This window comes from Patella vulgata, chromosome 6 (assembly GCF_932274485.2).
Source record: "Patella vulgata chromosome 6, xgPatVulg1.2, whole genome shotgun sequence".
NCBI classification, from domain to species: Eukaryota; Metazoa; Mollusca; class Gastropoda; family Patellidae; genus Patella; species Patella vulgata.
Genome location: NC_065884.2, coordinates 73723644 through 73750724, shown reverse-complemented (window position 1 = coordinate 73750724; position 27081 = coordinate 73723644). Strand labels below are relative to the sequence as shown.

The 27081-nt window shown below is 36.1% G+C and overlaps 1 long non-coding RNA gene across 1 annotated transcript in view; it reads right to left on the bottom strand.

Moving 5' to 3' along the window:
- LOC126825339 (uncharacterized) overlaps positions 1–27081 on the bottom strand; it is a 34496-nt gene that overhangs the window by 1460 nt on the left and 5955 nt on the right. Inside the window, exons 2-10 of the long non-coding RNA XR_007681903.1 lie at positions 5274–5820; positions 3329–3424; positions 3133–3231; positions 2744–2818; positions 2418–2492; positions 1934–1987; positions 1378–1443; positions 1110–1193; positions 133–192 (exon numbers count right to left, since the gene is read on the bottom strand). This is a non-coding gene — a long non-coding RNA (uncharacterized LOC126825339). The remainder of the gene's footprint in view (positions 1–132; positions 193–1109; positions 1194–1377; positions 1444–1933; positions 1988–2417; positions 2493–2743; positions 2819–3132; positions 3232–3328; positions 3425–5273; positions 5821–27081) is intronic.

The following is a 27081-nucleotide window of genomic DNA, read 5'->3' as shown; positions in this document are numbered from 1 at the left end:
TGCAACAGACAGATTTAGCTCTTAACTAATGTATCATTAAAAATGTTTATATATACACATTGAGTCATAGTGATGGTTATACAAAACAGGTCATATTGATAGGTGTTTATAAATAAAATAGTAAATATTTACCTGCACAGAATCCACCAATACATGGCCCACCATTACACTCACTCTCGTCACTACATGGTTCTATAAATATAAGTAATATATTATTACACACGGGAGAATAAACTATCTCTACATAGATATAGTCCAGATAACAACCTGTCAACATCAATGATTAGGTCCTATCGGATCACGTGGCTAAGTGGATAAGACGCTGGCTCGCTAGCCTGGAGGTTTGGCCGAGAAAGTTCATCCAGATTTTCCGGCGTAGTGCAGGACAGAGGGTCTGACAAGGACAGCTGTCTAGTCGTTCGGATGGGACGAAAAACCGAGGTCCCATGTACACATTGGCGTACACGTAAAAGATCCCTTGGCAGTTGGAATTGGATATAGGAGTAGGCCGTAGCGCCGCTGCCCGGGCAAAATTTTCCTCATAGCACAATGTATGGCGTATGCGCGTCCTCATTAGCCCAGGTTAGGAGCAGAACAATATGACGTTAAACCCCATTTCATTTCATTTCATTTCTAACACAGAACGCTTTATTTCAACCAGGGGGTTATGCTCATTAACTACTTGTATGGATAACAGGCCTTATATTCTATAAACGTGCGTTAGATGACTCGACCGACCAATCCCCTGTAGATTGTACAATATTTAGATTAAAAAACAGTTCTATTCTATAATATTTATCATTGACTTTAGTGTGTTAGTTAGTTATTTATTCTATAGTTTCAACAGACAGATAATATCTGATATATCTGAATGTTGGCTCTGAATGTTCAACACTTCTATAGCTGGAGACTGTCCAGGCTATCAGGATGGTGATCATATCCCTGACAGTAGTATTCATAATAAGCCAATATAAATTAGTTAGATTTACAGATTTCTTGTCATAGTATTTATAAAATTAATAAATAAATAACTCGAGTTGGTATAAATATATATAAATACATCGGGTGGATGTAAATGATCTACTGTCTATAATATAGATCATATTTACCGAGACAAACTCCACCTGAACAAGAGCCAAAAGTGATGGAGGCGCAATTTGTATCATCATTCTGCGCATTACAGGCACCTACAGCTATAATAAAGATAATTTACAATATAGAATATGGTGTTTAAGATTCTCTTTCATTAGATAAAATTGTAACATAATCAGGCTGACAAATTACAAGATATGTCAAATCAGTCAACATAGGATAGTGTTACCAGGTGTTCCTCTTTCATCAGATTGACAAGATGCGTTATATCTATGTTATACTTACACCTGCACGTGTCATTTACACAAGTTGTACTCTTATCACAGAATGTACCTTCCCCACATGGTTCACCTGAAACAATTGATAAATTAGAGTGATGGGTGCTACTACAATGCATTTCTGATTCTGATTTATTTATGGTTTCTTTCACCCAGACTTAAACATGAATATAGAGAAATAAACAATCAATGTATATCATCATCATTCATTTGATTATATAATTCCTAACATGCCAAATAAATTGTAAAATTATATAATGATGCTACAACTGGTATGTAAACCGTTTCTTGAGTGGTTCGTAGAATCAAGCTACGATCAAGTGCAGATAATCCCGTATATGGATCCAGAGGTTTATGGAGTAGAACGGAACGATATCATTGGGGATACACAGAATGCTCTCGCCGATGATTAAAGATGAATATAGCTGTGTATAGTTTGAGTTGTTACATATAGATATTAAATAATCAGTGTATATTAACTCCTAACATACCAACATGAATATAGCTCAATTAAATATTGTCTAATTATGTAATATTGTAAGTTAGTAAAACAAACAACATACCAATAAAGGCACAGAAGTTAAGTATGCCATCTATAGTAGTAGCACAATTGTTACCTGAAATATAAAACATGTATATAATATAAATTGAACGCCATATTAACGTATTATGACATGTCGGTAAATCATTTGTTGGTTGCTGACCGTGTCATACAGGAAGTCACGGATTGTGTTGGTGCTATCTGTATCCTCTGTTTTCAGACTGTTTCGTGAAATTGTTATGCAATTTATTAAGTCGTAGTTAAAATATCAACAGTTTGTAAATCTTGTGGAATCAGTAAGTCGAACAGCTCCCAAGATTTTAAGATTTTATGAGGTTTTGACAATGTTTTCATTAATTTTATGGAAATTGATCATCTTATGAACTGTTTATAAAGTTACGGGTAATAGTCTAATGACATATAACTGTTTGTATATTCGTTAGAAATAAATTCTGAGGTACGATAATACAATTTTAATCAACGAACAGATAACATGTTATACTTACTTCTGTCTACACACGTATCATCAATACAAACTTCGTCGTTAGTTGTATTACAGGCTATACCTGCACAATTTGTGGCTGAAAAATATAACCATATTACAGATGAGACAAATGTCAAATTATTTAAGATTTACCTTTTTAGCCATTTTGAAATAATTGCATGAAATATGATAAACAATCTATGGAATATTTTGTAGATTACTACCCAGAGTGGATTTTAACTTTAATTTTATCAGTAAATAACAACATAATAGTTATTTGAGTCGTATGTGAATAATAAATAACTGGATTTGTTATAAATGTAGCTGATAAAAAACTCGATATCTTACCATTGGTCTCACATCTTAATATTATACATTGTCCATCATTTCTTTCTGTACACTCTGTCACGTTACATACTCTCACTGTAAAATAATTATAATATTGGTCAAGTTACATACTTTTACTGTAAAATAATTATAATATTGGTCAAGTTACATACTCTTACTGTAAAATAATTATAATATTGGTCAAGTTACATACTCTTACTGTAAAATGATTATAATATTGGTAATATATTAGAAATGTTATATATTCAGTATGATTTAAGGCGATAAGGCCATCTGATAAGAGATCATTGCACTATGGACAATAGGTGAGGTCTAGTCTCGTCTGATCATGTGATTCACTGGTAGGTGACGTGTTTATTATAAAGACCAAAATCATAACAGATACTTACTGTTACAAGTAGTTCCACCAAAACCAAAGGTACAATTACAAAAACCTTCACCTACACATTGTCCACCATTCAAACACTCCACGCTATCACATGGATCTACTGAAAAACACAGTAATATTATTTAGACATAAACCATATGATTTACTAGCAGATAAAGTAGTGTTGGCTCTAAGACAATAATCACAACAATACTTACTGTTGCACGTTGGTCCACTGTAACCAGATACGCATTCGCAAATACCACCTACACAGTTCCCCCCGTTCAAACATTCCACGCTATCGCATGGATCTACTGAAAAACACAGTAATATTTACACATTACAGTAACTATGTATAATTGACATTATGAGGAGAATATCACAGCGTAATCCACGGCAATGTGTACATAGACTGATTATTTAACATTTAACTAAGAAAACAAAATCAAAACAACAAAGCTAGATAATCTACGGGCCCGGATGTAAAACTGACCCATCAATTTGGTTCACCAAGTAGCATAGATGTTCAATGCGTCTGTTTAAATATTGAACGGAATTGAACCATTTGTGCAAAAGCGTTTTATAGCTGAGGTGCTGGAGGCGCCAGCCTCCTCGCGAAAAAACCCAAGAAGTTGAAAACATAAAACGGGACAAAAATGCTAAAATCGATGAGAAAAATGAAAATTTATCCTAGTTAGGGAGGGCCCTAAAGGCAGACAAAAGGGCCCAACGTCTGACAAAAGGGCCCCCCTGGCCAAGGGAAAGGGCCCCCGAGTCCGAGTCAATCGTTTTCTATACACTGTTACTGTCGAGTTCACTACTGAATGAGAATGCAGTCATTGCATTGGCATGAAAATCATCAATCAAGAAATCACCTTTTCTGAAAACCTACTAATAAGCTTTCTTCAAATATTATTTGAAATCCACCATATTCCATTAATTATTATTTGATTGAGCTCCCGGTGATTTGTGTCGCAATCAGGCTTCAGACGAGTATCGAATTAGGCCCGGCCCTCAGATTAAACCGGCCTCGAGGGGCCTGGAGGATATGTCAGAATGCACCAAAATATTTTCTATTTTGCAAAATTTCTCGACCTCCTCTTGCCGGGGACAGAGCCCCCCCCCCTCCTCAAAATAGTATATACTCTGCCATGATAAACCTTAAAACGCCCCTGCATTTGTGGGCTGGTATTCATATGCGAGATTCATTTTAAGGGAGGGACTCTATAGCACACAAAACATGTTTACACGGGGTGATATAGCAGCTAAACATGTTTACAAGGGGCGATATAGCAGCTAAAACATGATTCTATAGTTCTAAAACATGTTTACACGGGGTGATATAGCAGCTAAACATGTTTACAAGGGGTGATATAGCAGCTAAAACATGATTCTATAGTTCTAAAACATGTTTACACGGGGTGATATAGCAGATAAAACATGTTTACATGGGATTCTATATCGCACACAGATAGTCTTTAAATATAAAACGATTTTGATGAAAAAAAAATCCGCTTCAGTGGCGTTTACACGTCTTTAAATCCCATCTATTTAATGGAGAATTGTGTCAGACATGATAACAGTGCAAGACGCTTTAATTATAGGGCTTACTCGTTATCAGTATTACTGGTATTAACAGTTTCCCATTTCCAAACTGTGTCATTTTGGGACTAACATAAGGTTCAATTTTACTTAAGTAATTCGCTTGTGCATAGTGGGTCTTTAGTAGTGGGAGGAAACCCGAGGACGAGGTTGGATGGACAGGCGACCGAACTTCGTTAACCACGGGTTAACTTATGAACACAGGATTTTACAAATATATGACATAAACAGAACAGAGTAATGGGGTTTAACGTCCCCTTCATACAAACAACGGTCATCTAGGGACTAACACATGGTTCAATTTAACTTCTGTTATTCGCTTCCACGTAGATTGGCTTTACCAGTAGGAGAAAATAGGAATTATGATTCAGTACTGGGCCTTGACAATTTACTTTAAATTATTTTATCCCGACCTGCTCTCGTTCAACCATAAGAAGAATGATATGGTCGATCATAGGTCAACTACCGAGCATCCATTTCAGTAGCTAAAGTTGATTTAGAGTTTATTGGAAATTATAAAGTTGAATTGAATATCATGAAGTGGAAAATAAAAATAACTACCTGGACAGCAGCGACAAAGATCAAATTTTTCAACTTTATCACAATGTAAACTTCTTAGGCCAATTTCAGGTCGTCTCGGCGAGTTCCACCATCTTCCTCTGTGTGCCGTACAACTTGAAAAAGTAAGAGCCACCGCAAGATACACCAGAATTAAAGAAGTATACATATTGTAACTTGAAATTAAACGCTCCTGGTGAGTGTTCTCCTTACGCGTCCTTTTAAACACAAGAGAGTTGTACCAGTCATCGATTGGGAAGAGAAAGATAGCTGGCTACCACGTCCACTGGGAGGAGCCAAGTATTACTATTGGTGGAGAGGAATATCTTATATTGATGACTATTGATTACGACGCACCATCATCATTATTCGTCCATAATCAATACTTTCACAACGCATGGTAATCACGATTCATCCATACTCAATACTTACATAGGGAGGTGTTAAATATTATTATTGATTACGACGCATGGTAACCATGATTCGTCAATGACGTGTATTGTTTGTATTTGTGGCTATAACGTGGATTTATTTCTACTGAGCGTGAAAACTGAAAATAAAAAATAAAGGGTCCCCATTTTCCATGTGGTTTAGGTTTTTATTAGGTTTTTGTTGGTGAATTAGGACCCTTTTCATGTAATAAATATGAGCATGATGTTTTTTATATTTATTGATAAAGGAATTGTCAGATTTGGTATCAGTTGATACCGTCTGTGAGCGTCAAGTGGGTTTGGTGGCCGAATTGTTTAACGAGCGCACGCTGGATCACACGGTCTTTCATTGACTGGTTTCGAGTAGGGACGCCTGTCTAACCTCGTGGGCTTTCTCTGTGTCGAGTTTCCCCTCACAGCTAAAGATCTTACCCTCAATTGAATTATTGAAATAAAATTAAAGCATATGGCAATCCCGAGAAATCTCTCTCTCTCTCTCTCTCTCTCTCTCGTTTAGCACCATCCCACCATTATCAAGTAAAGGATAATACATATAATATACAACAGCAAGTGATTTTAAAATTATAATAAATAAATATGAATGAAATGAATTGGGGTTTATCGTCCTGCATTGAATGCGTTAATGAAGACAGGCATGCTGTGAGGGAAACTTCGCCCGTAGATTGGTATTACGGCCTATTCTTATATTGAATTTCAAGTGTCAAGGGGTCTTTTACGTGCGCACCAATCACGGATTTACTGAATGTCATTGAAGATACAATTATATAATATTTCATGAACTATCGTCTTTAGAAGACCCTGATAGTCTGTGTTGTCATTGAAGATACAATTATGTAATATTAGACGAAGAGCTAACAATTCTCGCTATAATAGTTAAGAATTACTTTACTCTGAGCCGAACTATCGTCGTTAGAAGACCAGGATAGTCTGTGTTGTCATTGGTTACCGTTCTTACGATAATAAACAAAATGTCAATTATCCATTTTTACGGTAAATCAACAACCGTGAAACGTATTTAAACCTAATGAAAATCTAGACGATGGCATAGAGAGTTGATTATGGTCTCTTAGTAAGTTCATGAATATTGCACTGGACTAAAAAGTGTCAGGTTGTGGCACAATGTTTGGAGAAAACTACGTGGGCTAAAATTTATCGAGATTAAGTAGGGTGCTGATCGGGCTTCGACAGGGATCCAATGTTAAAAGGGCTCCCAAATTATAGTTTAATGTGCCAAATAAATCAATCAATCATACTGGTATACAAATTGTATTTGTGTGTGTGACAGACAATGACAAGAGTATGTCCGTATTTCACTGTTGGTCAAAGCTCAATCCGACCTCAATTTCCACGGATGTCTTCTAGAATAGATTTCACAGCCGGATTAATATTTTCATAACCATCAGATTCAGTTTTATTTATTTAGCTATTTTTTCCAAGTCCAATATCCTGTGGAACTACTATGGTAAAAAAAACACCACAGACCCAAAACACTATGAAAATCTTGTGGAATGTATTTATTTTCAGAAGTACAATATCTTGTGGAACCCTTGTGTTGAAAAGTCCACCACAAATGCACCCAAACCTTGCCATAAATGAAATGAATTTAGTAAAATGTAAATACAATTCGGAAATTGCCATGGGAACGTTTTTAGCGGTTAGTATATTCAAGACCAATACGCTAACCGTATACCATGAACCCTATTGTCATTTATTCTGTCACCAGTAACTTTCTAGGTCAGGTTTACAGTAAACTTTGTACACTAGTGCCACTCCCCGGTGTCTAAATCTAGAGCGTCTCCTCGTCCATAAGTGAATAGGGGGGTTGGATGGCTGAATGGTTAGCACGTGCGTGCTGTACCATAAAGTCTGTCATTGAGTCAACTGGCGTGGTTTCGAATCCCCGGTTATACGTGACAAGGTGTAGGGTCGCCTGTCCAACTTCGTGGGTTTTCTTCAGGTCCTCCGGTTTCCTCCCACTGCTAAAGAACCCCATGCGCAAGCGAATTATGGAAATAAAATTGAACCATATGTTAGTCCCGAAATGACCTAGTTTGTGTCGAGTGGACGCTAAACCCCATTTCACTCTCTCCCCATTAGTGAACAGAATCAATATGAAAGTTGGTAGGTACCCTTTGTAAGGAATACCAATCCCTGTTGATGATTGTTTTTATTTACTCGTAGATCATTTGGTTCTGGGTTGTTTGATTGTTACTTTAAGGGGTGATACGTTCTAACAAGAGTTACCAGAGTAGTGGATTGGATTAGTAGAATTCAGAGGTTTAATGATGACTAAGGCCAATTCAATGATTGTATATACCAACAAGACTCATGTATAGGACATAATACCCAGCTCAGAAATGTAAGAAAAGGGGGTATTTTAAATAAACAGATGAAATAAATATTGCATCATAAACTTATTGATTATTAGAAAATATCAAACTGAATTTAACATGAAATTTTACATGTATTTTGTGAAATTAACACAACAATATGTTACCAACCCACCTACTTTGATTCTGTTTACGTCAACGGTGAATCATACTGGTGGAATTTTCCATACATTTGGCAGCAATATTACTACCCGTGTTCTGTTTTCGAATACAGCTACTCCACTCCGCGGTTTTTCGCATCATCCGAGAACTAGAGACTTTCTAAAAAAGACCAGCGCAAATTAGTTGTTTCTTCTATCCCTCTCTATCTTAGAAACTCACCCAAAGTCTCTCCCCACCTTACAACACAATCAACACTGAAAATAAATCTACTCTGGGATAATCTTTTACTATAGATTCATCATCTGACATAGGCCCTACTGACAAGCAATCGTATACACACTGGGGTTTGAAATCATGGATAACTTAAAATTTATTGTATACCGACTCCCCTGGTCATAAATATAGTTCCTTCTACTAGATAAAGCAAAGAAGTATACGTATTAAATCACATTACCTTTACTTGAAACATATATTAGGGTCACAATTTCTACATGTCACTTCCAAGCATCTGTTCAATCGAAATATACTCAAAGCCATTAAAAATGCAATGAATAATTCGTGAAATATTTCGGTAATCATCTTCTTGGGCTTCCCTATCTTATGGCACATAGGTGAAACTTGTGGTGAGTCTCTTTTAGTGGAGTTCTGGGGTTGAACCCAATATGAGTTCTCGGTAATGAACTTTGTTCCTGCAAACGCAACTCTTGGGGTTTTTTTTCACTTGTCCCATGTCACACGTTTTGCACGTGTATTCCCCACACTCTGGTCCTTTAAATACAGATCAAAAGATCAACATTCATGTTGACCAACAAGATTCATGTATAGGACATAATACTCAGCTGAGAAATGTGAGGAAAGGAAGATATTTTAAATGTTAAACAGATGAAATAAATATTGCATCATAAACTTATTGATTATTTGAAAATATCAAACTAAATTTAACATGCAATTTTACATGTATTTACTTGTATTTTGTTAAATTAAAACAACAATATGTTACCAACCCACGTACTTTGATTCTGTTTACGTCAACGTTGAATCATACTGGTGAAATTTTCCATACACAATTTCAATTATTATTTCAGAATTTGATTTTGTAAATCTCTGTTTTCTGTCCTTTCTGTGGTTAAACGAAGAGCCTACTTTCCTCCACAAATGGGATGTAACGGAGATTGACATACGCCATGTAGTGTGCCTTCTAATTCCAAAGGGCTCTTCTACATGCACGCCAACAGGGGCCTCGATAACCTGTCCCATCCGAATGACTGGACGTCATACATTGCCAGGTTCTCTGTCCTACGTTAATAACAAGAGGAAACCACAACGGAAAATCCTGTGGTACTATTTCGGCTAACCCTGAGCTCGAATCTATGATCCATCTTTATTGTAGGATAGGGCGTAAAATTCCGTTTCAAAACAATGAGGATTGATAGATGATGCATGTACAGTCATTGAGCGCGATTGGTTTTTAGTATCTCTGGATTCGGTTGAAACAAGGAATGTGCAGTAGGAACAGAGGGCACACTATTGTCATTAGGGCAATGGGAAAATGTTGACTCTTTCGAAAGTGTGCAGTTTTAGCCTGAGGTCGTGTTTGACAAAACACAAGCTGTTCGAATCGTGGAATGTACCGTTTATGTTGGCCGTCATCAACAAGTTGTATAACGTTATAGTTAATGTGAAATAATGGATGGGCATTATTACTATTCGTGTTCTGTTTTGCATACAACTACTGCACTCCGCGGTTTTTCGTATCATTTGAGGACCCGCGCAAATTATTTGTTTTTTATATCCTCCTCTATCTTAGAAACTCACCCACAGTCACAACACAATCAACACTGAAAATAAATCTACTCTGGGATAATCTTTTACTAGAAGTTCATGTGACAACATTTACAGTAATCCCTAATATGTAAGCCCTACTGACAAGCAATCATATTCATGTGGGTTTTAAAACATGGATAACTTCCAATTTATTCTATACCGACTCCCCGGTTCATAAATGTAGTTCCCTCTATACTGACGGCAACCCAACATAAACTAAAGAAATTGGGTCTTAAATCATATTACGTATTAGGATCTAAAGTTCTGCATGTCGCTTAGATAATTAATTCGTTCAAACGAGAGAATTAACGAGATTCGATCTCGTTCAAACGGACCTTCGCAAAAACAGGGGATAGCAATATATATAATATTTAACGTCAGCGATTATGATACAATTCAAATATAAAAGTCAATAATAAAACCATATATTTTGAATAACATATTCCCGACGTACGTGCCTGAAGATATCAACGAGTTAGCTGAATATGGATGATATTATTCTGTCTTTATAAAACGGTTATGTTTTTCCTGATGGTGTTATCAAGCTTGACAAGTCATATATTGGGCGTACCCACAGAGTTGGTGACAAACAGGGCTAGTTTCACAGAGATATCACAGTACGCGTTGTTAGTTATCGTGATAGGGTTTCAGTACATGCAAATAAAAAGAACCCGAAAGAGTAAAATATTAAGCACAATATAAATTATATATAAATGAAGCACTAACTAAAACCAACTCAGCATTGTACAAAAAACGCGATCTCTTTAAAGTTATAAACAAACGGTAAATCTCTTTGATTTTTGGGGTATATTCTATGCCCGGAATTACTTGTGGACTGAAAGTCATTGGCCGCTTTGGATATATTCCCGGGAAATTTGGGGTTATTCTTCTGAAAGTTTTTCTCTGCACCTGTAACGGGTTATTCTTCCAGGGTAGGTTTTTATTTTCTATAAGAAAACATGTTATAAGGTTTTTCATACTGGAATTCTGGGATTTTCTCATTTTACGTACATGTAAACATAGACGGTTTATAAGCAAGATAAAGTCCTCGTGCTTTATTCTACACATAAGTTTATCAAAAACTGTTGGACCTATGATGGGAAAGATATTTGTTGGTAGTTTTGACGGCCGAAAACATCTCATTACACGCGAAGATGTAATGCTACAATTCAGAAACAATGTTAACCTCAGGGGGCAGGAATGGACGTTAAACCCAAGAAGTTAAGATCTCTTATCATAAGGAAAGGAGAAGTGTCACGGCAGTACAGTCCTTTGATCCAGAATGAAAACATTCCATCCATCATTGAGAATTCAAACAGGTACCTAGGCAAATAGTTTGACGAAACGCTGGGAGATAAGACAAACATCCAAAGGATGGAACAGCAAGTTAATAAAGGGATGCGGAACATAGATCAGCATGATGATTTTTGTGCTGTTTGGGCCATTCGTCTACTTCTTCCTGTCACTCCTACTGCAGAGAACATTTTCCATACAGACTGTGTGGAAATGCCTCTAAAGGTCTGCCATGCTTTCCCTCTACACTCACTCCACAATGGGTCATTTTTCGCGTTCCTTCTCTTGTTGGCTTCTGTGCAGCTTTCTTCCCATGGAACCGTCAGATCAATGGCTACAAACTTCTTCTTCACTGGTGACCACAGAGCAATATCTGGACTGATATTGGTTGGAATGTCAGTTTCTGATCAAGATTCACAGCCAGTTTCCAGTCTCCTGGATGGTTATAAACCAACATTTAATTTTGAACGTGCGCTGTTTGCACCAATAGTGGTTAAAGGAGCTAAATCGCTAATACATGTAATTGGGACCTCGAAATTGACACAAACGGGTCGCAACGCATATACTAATGTAATCTGAATGTATATAAACTGATTTACATTCCGTTTCGAATTTAATTTCAAATCAGTTGTGTTTTTGTGAAATACGCCAGATGTCTCAATCTAATTGCAATCTCTAGCGTCTGGTTATTCAAGTCTATATGTTCTCCAGATAAGAATATGATGTCACCGTTTGGCAGACTTGTGGAATACGTCTAGCCTCCTTCTTTCTTGTCCCTTGTTACAAATGGCACTGAAACGCATTATGGTAAAATGTGTATTTTGTCTTAAGTATTGGATATCAGAAGCTCATCTTTTCCCAGTAAGATCACAACATCAACATTGATTGAAATTAACAAATAATTCGTGTTTTCAATGTGTAAGAATTTGGATGATATTGAGATAGAGACTTAGCTACTTTAAAACAATTTCCCAAAATAATTTGACATAATTTTGAATTATCGCGCATGCATGTATCCATTTTGGCAAGGGTGTGACAATTTTATGACTGTAATAATATTGTGACCTTTACCAATTATTGATTGCAATATGTGGGTTATTTTGATACAGGGTGTTGGATGGCCGAATGTCTAGCATTTTGCGCGCTGTGTCATAAAGCCTGTTATTGAGTCAACTGGCGTGGTTTCGAATCCCCGGTTGTACGTGATAAGGAGTAGGGTCGCCTTTTTAACCTCGTGGGTTTTCTCCGGGTCTTCCGGTTTCCTCCAACTGCTAAAGACCCCTACGCGCAAGCGAATTATTGAAATAAAATTAATCCATATGTTAGTCCCGAAATGGCCTAGTTTGTGTCGAGTGGACGTTAAACGCCATAAACATGTTGGTTATTTAAGAAAAGGTAATGAATTTCACGACTGCAAACATTAACGTCAAAAGAAACAAGTTACCTTACAAATTATGATCCACAGTCTGCATTTTTCTGCCCAAAGTTCATACATGTAAATTTATTCAGAAAGCTGTATCTACGGAAAACAAAGCTATCATAACCATTATAGATCCGGCAGATTTAATGTTTACACCTGTAGGTGGGGGGGGGGGCTAATAGTGGTACACAAAGATTGAGCAACATTGTAGATATTATCCTGAAACCTTTTCGTACATTCGTGAAAAGCTTTTTACGAGATGGTATAGATTTTGTGTGGAAACTACCAGAATCTGTAGGCGCTAACAACATTTTAGTCAGTTTGGATTTATACAGTAACATCGAAAAAGATCTTGGATTAAAGACTGTAGATTACTGGATAGATAAGCTGGATACAGAATGCCCATTAAGAGTTCCAAAGTCATTTGTTGTAGAAGCACTTAAGAATTATTCTGTCAAATAATATTTTTTATTTTGCTGGGCAATTTTATGATGAAATGAAAGCAGTAGCTATATATAGCCTCCAAAGTCAGCCTAATATATGCAACGCTTACTCTTGGCTATTTTGACGAATTGTGGTATTTTTAAATTGGTCGTGAAACACAATTGGTCATTGAAGCAGCATGACGGAGATTTCTGGATGATACCGGGGGCAAAACATTTCTACACATATTTCTTAGATACAAAAACACAAACGGTAGCCATGCGAGAGATGGATAGAGAGCAAGATTTTTCGTACAATCAGGGGGCCATTACGGTTCGACATGGTCAATATCAACAGGAACCAAGACGTTTGGGAATTGGGATATAAATATACATATTAAGTTTCATCAAACCTGGATGACAAATGTGACCTATAGAGGGTCCACAGCCTTGGTAATACATACTTTTACTCTTATTTGTGTACAGGGAGGGGTCATTTCGGTCCGACATTCACGAATTAGTCCTTAAGGTGGAACACTTAAATAATTAAACGGGGGGTTGGATGACTGAATGGTTAACGTGCGCGCGCTGTATCATAAAGTCTGCCATTGAGTCAACTGGCGTGATTTCGAATCCCCGGTTGTACGTGACAAGGAGTAGGGTGTCCTGTCCAACGTCGCGGGTTTTCTCCAGGTCCTCCGGTTTCCTTCCACTGCTAAAGACCCCTACGCGCAAGCGAATTATTAAAAATAAAATTAAACCAAATGTTAGTCCCGAAATGACCTAGTTTTTGTCGAGTGGACGTTAAATCCCATTTCTCTCTCTCTCTCTCGTTCTCTCTCAAATATTTAAACGTTTTTGTTTTTAAAAACGGATAAAACTTTTGCCTTCTAGATAGACCACTGAGTAATAATGTGATTTGGTCGAACAATCTGCGGCCATAAGCCAGGAAGTTTTTTAGTCGATTAATCATTTTAACTTCTAGATAGACCACGAGCCAATAAGGTGATTTTCCGAACAATCAGGGTCAATAATCCAGGGTGCTACTGTCCGATATGCGAATGGAATCAACATTCCTGGCATATAAACAACGATTTTAAATTTCATCAAATTCTGACCTCTAGAGAATCCACAAGTTAAAGACACGATTTTTCGTACAACCAGGAGCCAGGCCTCGAGGCTTTTCGTCGATATGTGCGAATATTGACAGGAACCAACCACGGTCTGAGGGTTATAAACATACTTTGAAGTTTCATCAAAATTGGATAAAAAAAATGTGACCTTTAGATCGTCGTACCATCACAGTCAAAGCTTTGAGTTTTTTAAATTTTTGTTTGATTTAGAAATGTGTTTTTGCAGAATATATCTTTCGGATATCAACCTATATTTCTAGCGGACAAAAATGTGACCTGTAGAGTGTCCACAAACAAAATTTGAACGACTATATACTACCACATGCAAATGTGGACATAATATAATAAACATTATACAATGATTATATCGCTGCTAGTTGATCATATAATTCACACATCTGGTGTTGCCTTTCTCTATAAACATGTTCAAATAAACAAAATCAATTTAAACACATGTAAAATTTATTATTAAATGAATCCACGTGAGATATTTCTAACTACACTAATTGTTGCCAGGCAACAAACCATATGCCCATAACAGCTAATTCCCGAACGGATGGTTGCGGAACACTTGAACCAATATCAAAATCATGACCGGGAGGTTGCGGAACGTTGACTCTCGATAGGTTCCGTTCTTTCACGACCCTAACCTTAGAACTAATTAATTTATAAGATAAATAGATAATAATGAGGACGGGTAAGATTGTAAATATCAGTGTAATTATAGTTTCACCACAATTTTGACAAAAAGGGCTATTATAGCATTAACCATTGTTGGGGATTTTTAGGCCCTTGGTGTCTGATATAAAATGTTGAATCATCCCTTTACATGTATGATAAGACCATATTGTAAAATATATGAACCAATGCACAAGTTCATAGTTTTTTCAATATTGGTTAGAGGAAACATTTTTGGTAATAGATACATACACAGCTTCACAGGTTTGCATACTCAAGACCAATACGCTAACCGTATACCACGCACCCTATTGACATTTATTCTGTCACCAGTAATTTCCTTGATCAGGTTTACAGTAAACTTTGTACACTAGTGCCACTCCGAGGTGTCTAAATCTAGAGCGTCTCCTCGTCCATTAGTGAACAGAATTAATATAAAATTGTGTAATACTATTTGGTAATTTATGCGAAATTACATTAGGCAAATATAAGTGCACTCGAGAACAGGATTTATAATTTGATAAATACTTAAGTTTTATTTGTCGTCTCCATGTTTTCAAATTCATCGATAAGGAATGGAGAAATATGACGGCTGAAATAATATTATTATCTTTCATATTATTGATTCTAAATTCATATGCAAGAAATAGAGAAAGTATATGTTGGTTATTTTGATACATTAGCTGAGCTATAGATTAATGAACATATTGGTCATTTACATGTTTCTTTGTTATAAAACATATATCATATTTGTTGGCCAAATTAGGTAACAATCCCTGTCGATATTTATGGTGGGGTGAATGTCCATTCCATATTTTGGAATTAAGTTGTTATTAGTTGTTTACGTAAATAACACAGACAAAAGAATAGGCACATATAAAGTAGGGACTGGGGGCTAGAATAGTAAGAAACCATGTAGATTCTAGAAGAGGTGAGTTCTTTAGACGACCATTTCACGATATAGTGGTTTCCTGAGTCTAGCCATGCTGGTTAGACTTTTATAGGAGTGGGGTCGAGAGAAAGAGATGTTAATTTTAAATATTGTAATGTAGACTACTGTGTAACTGATGTGACATAAAAATATTTAGCAATAAGACTATCGTTTTTCTTTTTACTCAGTAGCCAATGCAAAGCCAACCAACCCCTAGACGACCAGGCCAAAAACAAAAATGTGAAGTCGGATAGCGCTACACTTGGTAGGTACCCTTTGTAAGGAGAATACCAGTCCTTGTTGATGGTTGTTTTTATTTAATCGTAGATCGTTTGGTTCTGGGTTGTTTGATTGTTACTTTAAGGGGTGATACGTTCTAACAAGAGTTACCAGAGTAGTGGATTGGATTAGTAGAATTCAGGGGTTTAATGATGACTAAGGCCAATTCAATGATTGTATATACAAACAAGACTCATGTATAGGACATAATACCCAGCTCAGAAATGTAAGAAAAGGGGGTATTTTAAATAAACAGATGAAATAAATATTGCATCATAAACTTATTGATTATTAGAAAATATCAAACTGAATTTAACATGAAATTTTACATGTATTTTGTGAAATTAACACAACATGTTACCAACCCACCTACTTTGATTCTGTTTACGTCAACGGTGAATCATACTGGTGGAATTTTGCATACATTTGGCAGCAATATTACTACCCGTGTTCTGTTTTCGAATACAGCTACTCCACTCCGCGGTTTTTCGCATCATCCGAGAACTAGAGACTTTCTAAAAAAGACCAGCGCAAATTAGATGTTTCTTCTATCCCTCTCTATCTTAGAAACTCACCCAAAGTCTCCCCCCACCTTACAACACAATCAACACTGAAAATAAATCTACTCTGGGACAACACTGAAAATAAATCTACTCTGGGATAATCTTTTACTATAGATTCATCATCTGACATAGGCCCTACTGACAAGCAATCGTATACACACTGGGGTTTGAAATCATGGATAACTTAAAATTTGTTGTATACCGACTCCCCTGGTCATAAATATAGTTCCTTCTACTAGATAAAGCAAAGAAGTATACGTATTAAATCACATTACCTTTACTTGAAACATATTGTAGCACCATGAGTCTTCTGTCTGACGTGGAGAGCGTCTATGGGAAACCGGTCGCCACATCCTACATACAACCCATGCATCTTTTCTTACTACATATTTCTGTAGCCTTGTGATCGTCTAGAATTTGTCTCTAGCTGTCTTTACTTCTGCTTCACGTATTGTATTTACTTCTTCCAGTTTCTTAAGACGTTTGTCATACCAGGAATAATAATGCATAGTTCGCTTCTACATTTTATATAGCATATAACTGAATACAGGTATACAAGCATAGCACAAATTACAATACTATATAGCTAAAACCACTTCTCCACCCTATCCAGCCTCTCGGCTGTTTAGGAACTCAGATGTACCCTCGATCTCTGGAATCTAATGCAAGTCTGACTTACAACTTTACTATGATTTATTTTATAAGACTCCTGCAGATCAACCACAGAAAGCCTGTTCATGGCCCTGAACCTGTGCAATTAACGATATGATTGGTTACTTTAAACCAAATGATGCAATTAGAATAATTCCACTCACGTGTAATTCTGGTGGTAAATGAGTGACATATGTTTTCGATAAATAGCTCTTTTTTATGTGTCAACTGTCAATTACAGACTAAGTTGATTTAAGTATTTTAATTACATATCACATATTATGCGAATATTTTATTTCTCGAGCGAAAATTCTACTAAAAGTATTACAATATATTAGGGTCACAATTTCTACATGTCACTTCCAGGCATCTGTTCAATCGAAATATACTCAAAGCCACTAAAAATGCAATGAATAATTCGTGAAATATTTCGGTAATCATCTTCTTGGGCTTCCCTATCTTATGGAACATAGGTGAAACTTGTGGTGAGTCTCTTTTAGTGGAGTTCTGGGGTTGAACCCAATATGAGTTCTCGGTAATGAACTTTGTTCCTGCAAACGCAACTCTTGTCTTTTTTTTTCACTTGTCCCATGTCACACGTTTTGCACGTGCATTCCCCACACTCTGGTCCTTTAAATACAGATCAAAAGATCAACATTCATCACTTCGGAACAATGCCATGTCTTACACAAGAAAACATGAACATAGCTATTGGCATGCTGGATCAGGGGGCTTCACAGGTAGCCGTCGACCATTATCTTTCCATAAGGTATGCCATAAGATAGCAGTTTCCCTAGACGATCTAACATGGTCATTCCAACCAGGATAGACGATCTAACATGGTCATTCCAACCAGGAATTGCTTTTGGGTGGGTGGGGTGGGGGGCTTTGCGTTTGCTATGTCATCATGATCTGTACAGTAATAATTTTTACAATACAAAGCTTCGCATGGTACATTGATTGTCTTTAAACTTTGACTTACTTTTGCTTTGTAATCAGATATATTTTTATCAGAAGCTTCTGACCATTTTAAGATATTTTGTTTGACATATGATACAGGTGGTTGGTCATTACGAGATAAACACTTCCTGTTACGTATTAAGAGTGGATTTATTGTCAATTTAACCATGCTTGAATCATTAGAACAGGATCTTGGAGTAAAGGCTGTAGATTACTGGGTAGATAAGCTGGATACAGAATGCCCATTAAGAGTTCCAAAGTCATTTGTTGTAGAATCACTTAAAATTATTCTGTCAAATAATATGTTTTATTTTGCTGGGCAATTTCATGATGAAATTAAAGGAGTAGCTATGGCCTCCAAAGTCGGCCCAACATCATCTTCAATAGAAGGCTTGATCTCGCTTTAACTACGTACATCTTATCTAGCCCTTCACGTAACACTCTGCATATTCCGGCACTAAGTTTGATTGGGTATAAGCCCAGCTTGTGATCCAATCAGATTCCTTGGTCGTCGCGAATACCAAGTCTCGCGCTTTCAAGCTAAAATGTCTACCTGTGATAATCGAGTTTCAAAGGTCAAATTTCGTCCAATGTCAAGGTTTCCGTGGTGTTCGCTATGTCACAATCTCTGATTGGATGCTACTGTTGACGTGTCTGCAGATAATGTAGCTATAAGCTGGGGAATTGTGAAGTAAACCAGCAACGGCCAGATGTTGTAAAACTCGCAGTCGTTGCTTTAGGAACATGGCCCAACCTATGCAACGCTTACTCTTGGCTATTTGGACGAATTGTGGTATTTTTTAATTGGGCAGAAATTTGGTCGTTAAACATAATTGCTCATTGAAGCAGCATGGCGGAGATTTCTGGATGATACCGGGGGCAAAACATTTCTACACACATTTCTTAGATACAAAAACACAAACGGTAGCCATGCAATATTTGCCCACATTTTGCGAGAGATGGATAGAGAGCAAGCTAAAAAGCGATTTTTCGTACAATCAGGGGCCATCACGGTTCGCCATGGTCAATATCAACAGGAACCAAGACGTTTGGAACAAATGTGACCTATAGAGGGTCCACAGCCTTGGTAATACATACTTTTACTCTATTTGTGTACAGGGAGGGGTCATTTCGGTCCGATGTTAACGAATTAGTCCTTAAGGTGTAACGCTTAAATATTTAAACGTTTTTTGTTAAACGGATAAAAATTTTGCATTCTAGATAGACCACTGACTGACTAATAATGTGATTTGGTTGAACAATCTGCGGTCATAAGCCAGGAAGTGTTTTTTGATCGATTAAACATTTTAACTTTAAGATAGACCACAAGCTAATTAGGTGATTTTTCCGAACTATCAGGGTCAATAACCCAGGATGCTACGGTCCGATATGCGAATGGAATCAGGATTCTTGGGATAAACAACGATTTTAAATTTCATCAAATTCTGATGAAAATTGTGACCCCTAGAGAATGCACAAGCTAAAAACGCGATTTTTCGTACAATCAGGAGCCAGGAGGCTTTTCGTCGTTAAATCTTGGTACAAAAACATAAAAAGTTGACATACTTTTTATAATAACCAAAATGAATTACTAGTCTCGCCAGTCTTGGCAATGATGGACAGGAAAACTGGCTCTTACTTCACGTTGTCGTATTAGCTGGAACACACAGCAATATACCAATTGATTATTATTATTATTAAATGCTAGGACAAATAACGCTTGAAGTCTTCTCTTTAACGAAAAGGTATTGCTGAATGCCACTTCTATTGTACGGTATAATATATTACCGACTTCAAATCATTTCTATAAACAATATTTTATTTTAATTACGACGGTCCAATAAGTTTAGATGACTTTAACCATGTTTATATAATATGCAGATTTCATTTTAAGTATAAGTTGTTTAACACATAAGTACAAGTAAGTAAGTAGGTTTATCATCAAATATTGCGATCATTAGACGTGGTATATTGCCGATAGTTCATCAAACTGCTTCTACTTTGATATATTAACCAGTTTTCGATGCTACCGAGTGACTGGAGAAATTACCACGATTGAACTCTATATTGTTTTTATTTATGCAATGAATAAAACATAAAAACACGTGAGAAAATCAATACAACTGAGCACATGATCAATCAAAGATTTTGAAAACTTTTCTTACAATCTATTTTCTATCTTATGGTAAGTTTATTTTGAGTTATAAATATTCACTGAATCGACATTATCATCGATTAATTGCTTCAGCATTTCATAGGCGTTAGAATGGGGTGGGGGTGGGGTGGGGTGGGTGTGGGGGGCTTAGGCCATATGCCATATTATTTAATGATGGATTCAGTGACAAAGGTTTTTTTTAGCAATTAGCCCCCCCGACCCACCCACCCAACACCTGAGATTGGCCCCCTACGCTGTTATTCGAATTCAATTAATATGAAATTTTCCACCATAGCTGAATTAATGCTACGTGTGCAAAACAACTGTTTTATCATTGGTTAGAAATGTATTGTTTTCGAGACATCTGTCATACAATAACTCACTGGATGGTGAAAGAAATGTTGTAGATTGCATGTTATAAAACATCTTGTGTATTGTTTGATTCTCTAAAAATATGTTCAAATAAACAAAATCAATATCAAGCCTGTCAAATTTATTATTAAATGAATCCACGTCAAATGTTTCTACCAAGATAAAAGTTTGAATATTTTTGAAAACAAAAAGAAAAAAAAAAGGAATACTGACAGGAACCAACTATGGTCTGTGGGTTATAAACATATATTCAAGTTTTATCAAAATCGGATAAAAAATGTGACCTTTAGATCGTCGTACCATCACAGACAAAGCTTTGTGGGGTTTTTTAAATCTTGTTTTAAATCTATATTTCAAGCGGTCAAAAATGTGACCTATAGAGTGACCACAAACAAAATGTTAACGACCATATTATACTACTACCACATGAAAATGTGGACATAATATAATAAAAATTATAAAATGATTATATCGTTGATCATATAATTCACACATCTGGTGTCGCCTTTCTCTATAAGCATGTTCAAATAAACAAAATCAATTTAAAGACAAATTAATTTATTAATTTTTATTTAATTAATTTAATCAATTTTAATTTATTATTAAATGAATTCACGTCAGATATTTCTAACTTAACTATATATTGCCAGGCAACAAAACATATGCCCATAGCAGCTAATTCCCGAACGGATGGTTTGCGGAACATTTAAGAGTTCACACTTGAACCAATATCAAAATCATGACCGGAAGGTTGCGGAACGTTGACTCTCGATAGGTTCCGTTCTCTCACGACCCTAACCTTAGAACTAATTAATTTATAGGATAAATAGATAATAATGAGGACGGGTAAGATTGTAAATATCAGTGTAATTATAGTTTCACCACAATTTTGACAAAAAGGGCTATTATAGCATTAACCATTGTTGGGTTCTTTTGGCCCTTGGTGTCTGATATAAATTGTTGAATCATCCCTTTACATGTATATATTATATATATGTGAACCAATGCACAAGTTCATAGTTTTTTCAATGTGGTTCAGAGGAAACATTTTTGGCAATAGATACATGCACAGCTTCACAAAAGTCTTGTCAGATCAGTCTATTACTTAAGCAGCGTTTGCTAAATTCATTTAAGGAAAAATATTGTGTAAGGCAGTTTCCGATATATATTCTGCAAAAACACATTTCTACCCCCCCCCCCCCCTCCCAAAAAAACCCCAACCTCAAAGCTTTGTCTGTGAGGTAAATTAAACTTTGGTCAGAGAAAACTCTTGATGATGTGGCCAAGATGACCATGTAAGTGAAACTTGCCAACTTCAGTGTGCCAATTATAATGAGTCTCACTTGGGAAAACTATTTTGTACCCTGAGGTACGGAAATTGGTTGAGCTTGTCACACCATCGACTGTATTTGCGACGTTTCTGTTAGACAACGTTGACCCTACCAGCTTCCCCAAAAATACATTACCAAAGAAACTAGGAAAAAACTCTCGACTCCCAGACGAGATCGCCGACAGTGACCGAAGTAGCATAGGAGATTGTGCCCGACATTCCTCCTTCAAACGGTGGAAACCCACCAATTACAACTATAACACGATCTTCAAAATGATGGATTTTTCAGGATTTTCTATGGAGAGTGATTGATTAATATGGCAGTGACCACGTTCCTACGATAAGACCACAGATGTTGAAATTTGCATAAGGCTGATTGGGATCTTTTTGAATTCCGGTGTCCCTTCTATTCAAAAGGTAGATGAGAGAGGAAATTAAAAAACCACGACTTAACCGAAACGTTTCAATACACAGGCATGGATCCGGGGGGGGGGGGCAGGGGGCCGTACCCCTCCCCCCACCTCAGCCCCAGTGAGACTGGTGTTGTAGTTCACATATCTGCTCTTTAATAGATGATATAAACATGATTTTCGCATTGTCTCCGCCTAAGCAATGCGACGAAGACTCTGGGGACTGCAAATCCGCGCTAAAAGGTTGTGGTCGCATTTTGAGAAAACTTAAAAACACGCCTTTCTTGGAGAATATGATCCATAGAACAGAGTGCCTGACAGGCAGCAATAAATCTGCTCTTCACTGTATCCATCGATACATAACACAATGTGTTGAGGGTTCTTTTGTACTCAAAATTGTCGAAATTGATGTATAGATTATGGATATTCAATGGTTTATTTTACGTCTTTTGTGTCTATTTGGTCAACTATTATAGAGTGGCCCACAGCCTCCAATATCTGTACTATATAATTATTGGCTGACCTGTTTTAACAGCATGTTGTCACGCGGATGAAAACTTCGTTTGTGAGAAAAGTGCTCTCACGGGCTCGCTCGTGCACTGTAGGCAGCAAACAGTCGTCCAAAATAGACATTCACGTGACAATATTCATTCACTTATTTATCAATGAAGCCATGTAAAAAATTATTCTTTACTCGTTGGACTTTTAAAAATAAGTAGTTACAAACTAGATTAAAATTTTGGCTAAAACTCGGCGATTTATTTTCTAAGTTAGTTGATTGTAACCAATGACGTATATATTGTAACGGTTCTCGGTTCAGAGTCAACTCATGTAGTTTCGCCCTTTTTCTATCTTTTAAATCCACTTTCATGGCAACATACCGACACTGCAAGACTGTGAAAGTTACTTTTATTTAACCGTTAAACTATGTTGTTAGTTGCCGCTTTAGTTACTTTGGAAGTTAGAATGTTGCTAGCTCTAAATATGCAGAATACATTTGAGACTGGAAATTAATTAAACGAAATTATTTCCCTAGTCTCGATTAACCAGACGTGTGAGATGATATCTGACAATTCAAAAATAGAATTGGCTGTCACTAGATAAAAGAAATCGAACAAATTAGAAAATATCCGTGCATTACCATGTTTTTATTAAGAACAGAATGAATAAAAACAGAGGGAATGCACGGGATTTTTCTATTTTTCTCGTTTTCTCGTATCTAGTGACAGCCAATTCTATTTTGTAATAATGACTGACACCAACATTGTCCTTTAAGAACATAAAGGACTTACAAATAAGTGTTCACACTTCAACAAAAAGGGGTAAACGCCGAGGGAGAATAAGACAAAAGTCAATACAAGTGATTAGTAATATCTTCAGTAGATCTCCACTTAATACAGTTCAACAGAGGGGTGTTGAGAAATTATTGTAGGGGGGGGGGGGTCGTATAAAGAGGGGGAGGGGTAACATCCACTCGACACGAACAAACGGTTCAATTTTATTTAAATAATTCGCATGCGCGTAGGGGTCTTTAGCAGTGGGAGGAAACTGGTTATCGCATAAAAATGAACACACAAGGGTTCAGTTCTAATGATTTATGTATTCTATCATAAGAAAAAAAAACCTGAAAGTATAAAAAAAATACTACGCAAATACGCTATTTTTAATTTTTGAATTTCGGCAAATCTTCATAGACATTAGGTGCCAAATTTTGAAAATTTAAATTTTTACAAATTTATTTACGAACATTTTCTTATAGCATTTTACACAGGATTAAGGGAACGTCTGACTTGAGCAAAAATGTGAAGAATTTTTGTCTTAGTAATTGGTTAATTCAGTTTTTCATTAATTATTTAATGCTCAATTGGTATAAAACAAATTTCATATGCTTCGTAGTCGCAAGTGTCAGTTTTTTTGGTACCGAATACCGATAAAGTCTCCTATTGGCACCGGATGTTATGTTATTTTACCAACCAGCGTTTGCCAGGCAGGATACGCCCACATTTTGCAAGAGATGGATAGGTAAAAGGCTAAACAAAAAAGCGATTTTTCGAACAATCAAGGGTGATAATTCAGTAAGTTACGATCCGATATGCCCGAATATCGACAGGACCAAGATCTTTGGGTTATAAAGATATATTTTAAGTTTCATCAAAATCAGATCAAAATTGTGACTTCTAGACGGTCCACTACCTTGATATACCAGAATTTTACAGTACTTGCATACGGAGGCCAGCCATTTTGTTTGACAGTTTTGGTCCAATTTTCACGAATTTCAAACCATCATTAGGGTGTAACGGTGATATACTAAAACTTTTTTTTAAATCGGATAATAATTGTGACCTCTAGAGGGACCACAGAGTAAAAATAACCAGAGTGGCAACTTCTTCATTTGCATAAAAAGTAGGTCGCGCATTGCATTTTGAGGTTTGTCTGTAATGTCAGTAAACATCACAGAGTAAAAATAACCAAATCTCTTTAATTTCGTAGTTTTATAATATTTTCGGTAGCAAAACTACCCATAATTGTCACATACAACATACAATATGTTAGTTGTGTGTGTTTCGGGAATTTATAAAACATGATTCATAATTTTAAAATATGCATAAACGGATCGTAGCGTGGTAGGCTACAACCAAGACTGATGTGAAAAACGGCAATAATTGTGACGGTTTACGAATTGATCAAGACTGTAAATTATTGTCGATTTTTAAAAGATTTTATTAACTTTAAAACAAATCCACGAAATACTTGTTGTTTTGATTCCTTTGTTGAAGTGCCACGCCCTTTTTTGGATAAGGCCTATTTAACTCAATATGATTTATTTTTTCTTCCAAAGAAAAATATCATTGTCTTCTACAGCTTATTATTGATGTTATGTTAATAAAGTAAGATGTCATTAAAATATAAAATAATAATTTAAGAATATTAAAATTGAATTTCAAATAAATATAATTATAGTTTCACCCCCATTTTGACAAAAAGGGCTATTATAGCATTAACCATTGTTGTTGTGGTTTTTTTTGGCCCTTGGTGTCTGATATAAAATGTTGAATCATCCCTTTACACGTATGATAAGACCGTTTTGTAAAATATATGAACCAATGTACAAGTTCATAGTTTTTTCAATATGGTTTAGAGGAAACATTTTTGGTAATACATGTAGATACATACACAGATTCACAGGTTTGCATACTCAAGACCAATACGCTAACCGTATACCACGTACCCTATTGACATTTATTCTGTCACCAGTAATGTCCTTGATCAGGTTTACAGTAAACTTTTTACACCAGTGCCACTCCCCGGTGTCTAAATCTAGAGCGTATCCTCGTCCATTAGTGAACAGAATTAATATAAAACTTGTGTAATACTATTTGGTAATTTATGCGAAATTACATTAGGCGAATATAAGTGCACTAGAGGACAGGATTTATAATTTGATAAATACTTATGTTTTATTTGTCTTCTCCATGTTTTCAAATTCATCGACAAGGAATGGAGATATATGACGGCTGAAATAATATTGTTATCTTTCATATTATTGATTCTAAATTCATATGCAAGAAATAGAGAAAGTATATTCTGGTTATTTTGATACATTAATTGAGCTATGGATTAATGAACATATTGGTCATTTAATGTCCATTCCATATTTTGGAATATAGCTGTTATCAGTTGTTTACGTAAATAACACAGACAAAAGAATAGGCACATATAAAGTAGGGACTGGGGGCTAGAATAGTAAGAAACCATGTAGATTCTAGAAGAGGTGGGTTCTTTAGACGACCATTTCACGATGTAGTGGTGTCCTGGGTCTAGCCATGCTGGTTAGACTTTTATAGGAATGAGGTTGAGAGAAAGGGATGTTAATTTTAAATATTGTAATGTAGACTACTGTGTAACTGTTGTGACATGAAAATATTTAGCAATAACACTATGGTTGTTCTTGTTACTCAGTAGCCAATGCAGGGCGAACCAACCCCTAGACGACCAGGCCAAAAACAAAGATGTGAAGTCAGATAGCGCTACACTTGGTAGGTACCCTTTGTAAGGAGAATACCAGTCCCTGTTGATGATTGTTTTTTTTTACTCGTAGGTCATTTGGTTCTTGGTTGTTTGATTGTTACTTTAAGGGGTGTACGTTCTAACAAAAGTTACCAGAGTGGTCGATTGGGTTAGTAATGTGAGGAAAGGGGGATATTTTAAATGTTAAACAGATGAAATAAATATTGCATCATAAACTTATTGATTATTTGAAAATCTCAAACATAATTTAATATAAATTTTACATGTATTTACTTGTATTTTGTTAAATTAACACAACAATATGTTACCAACCCATGTAGTTTGATTCTGTTTACGTCAATACTGGTGGAATTTTCCATACATAATTCACTTATTATTTCAGAATTTGATTTTGTAAATCTGTTTTCTGTCCTTTCT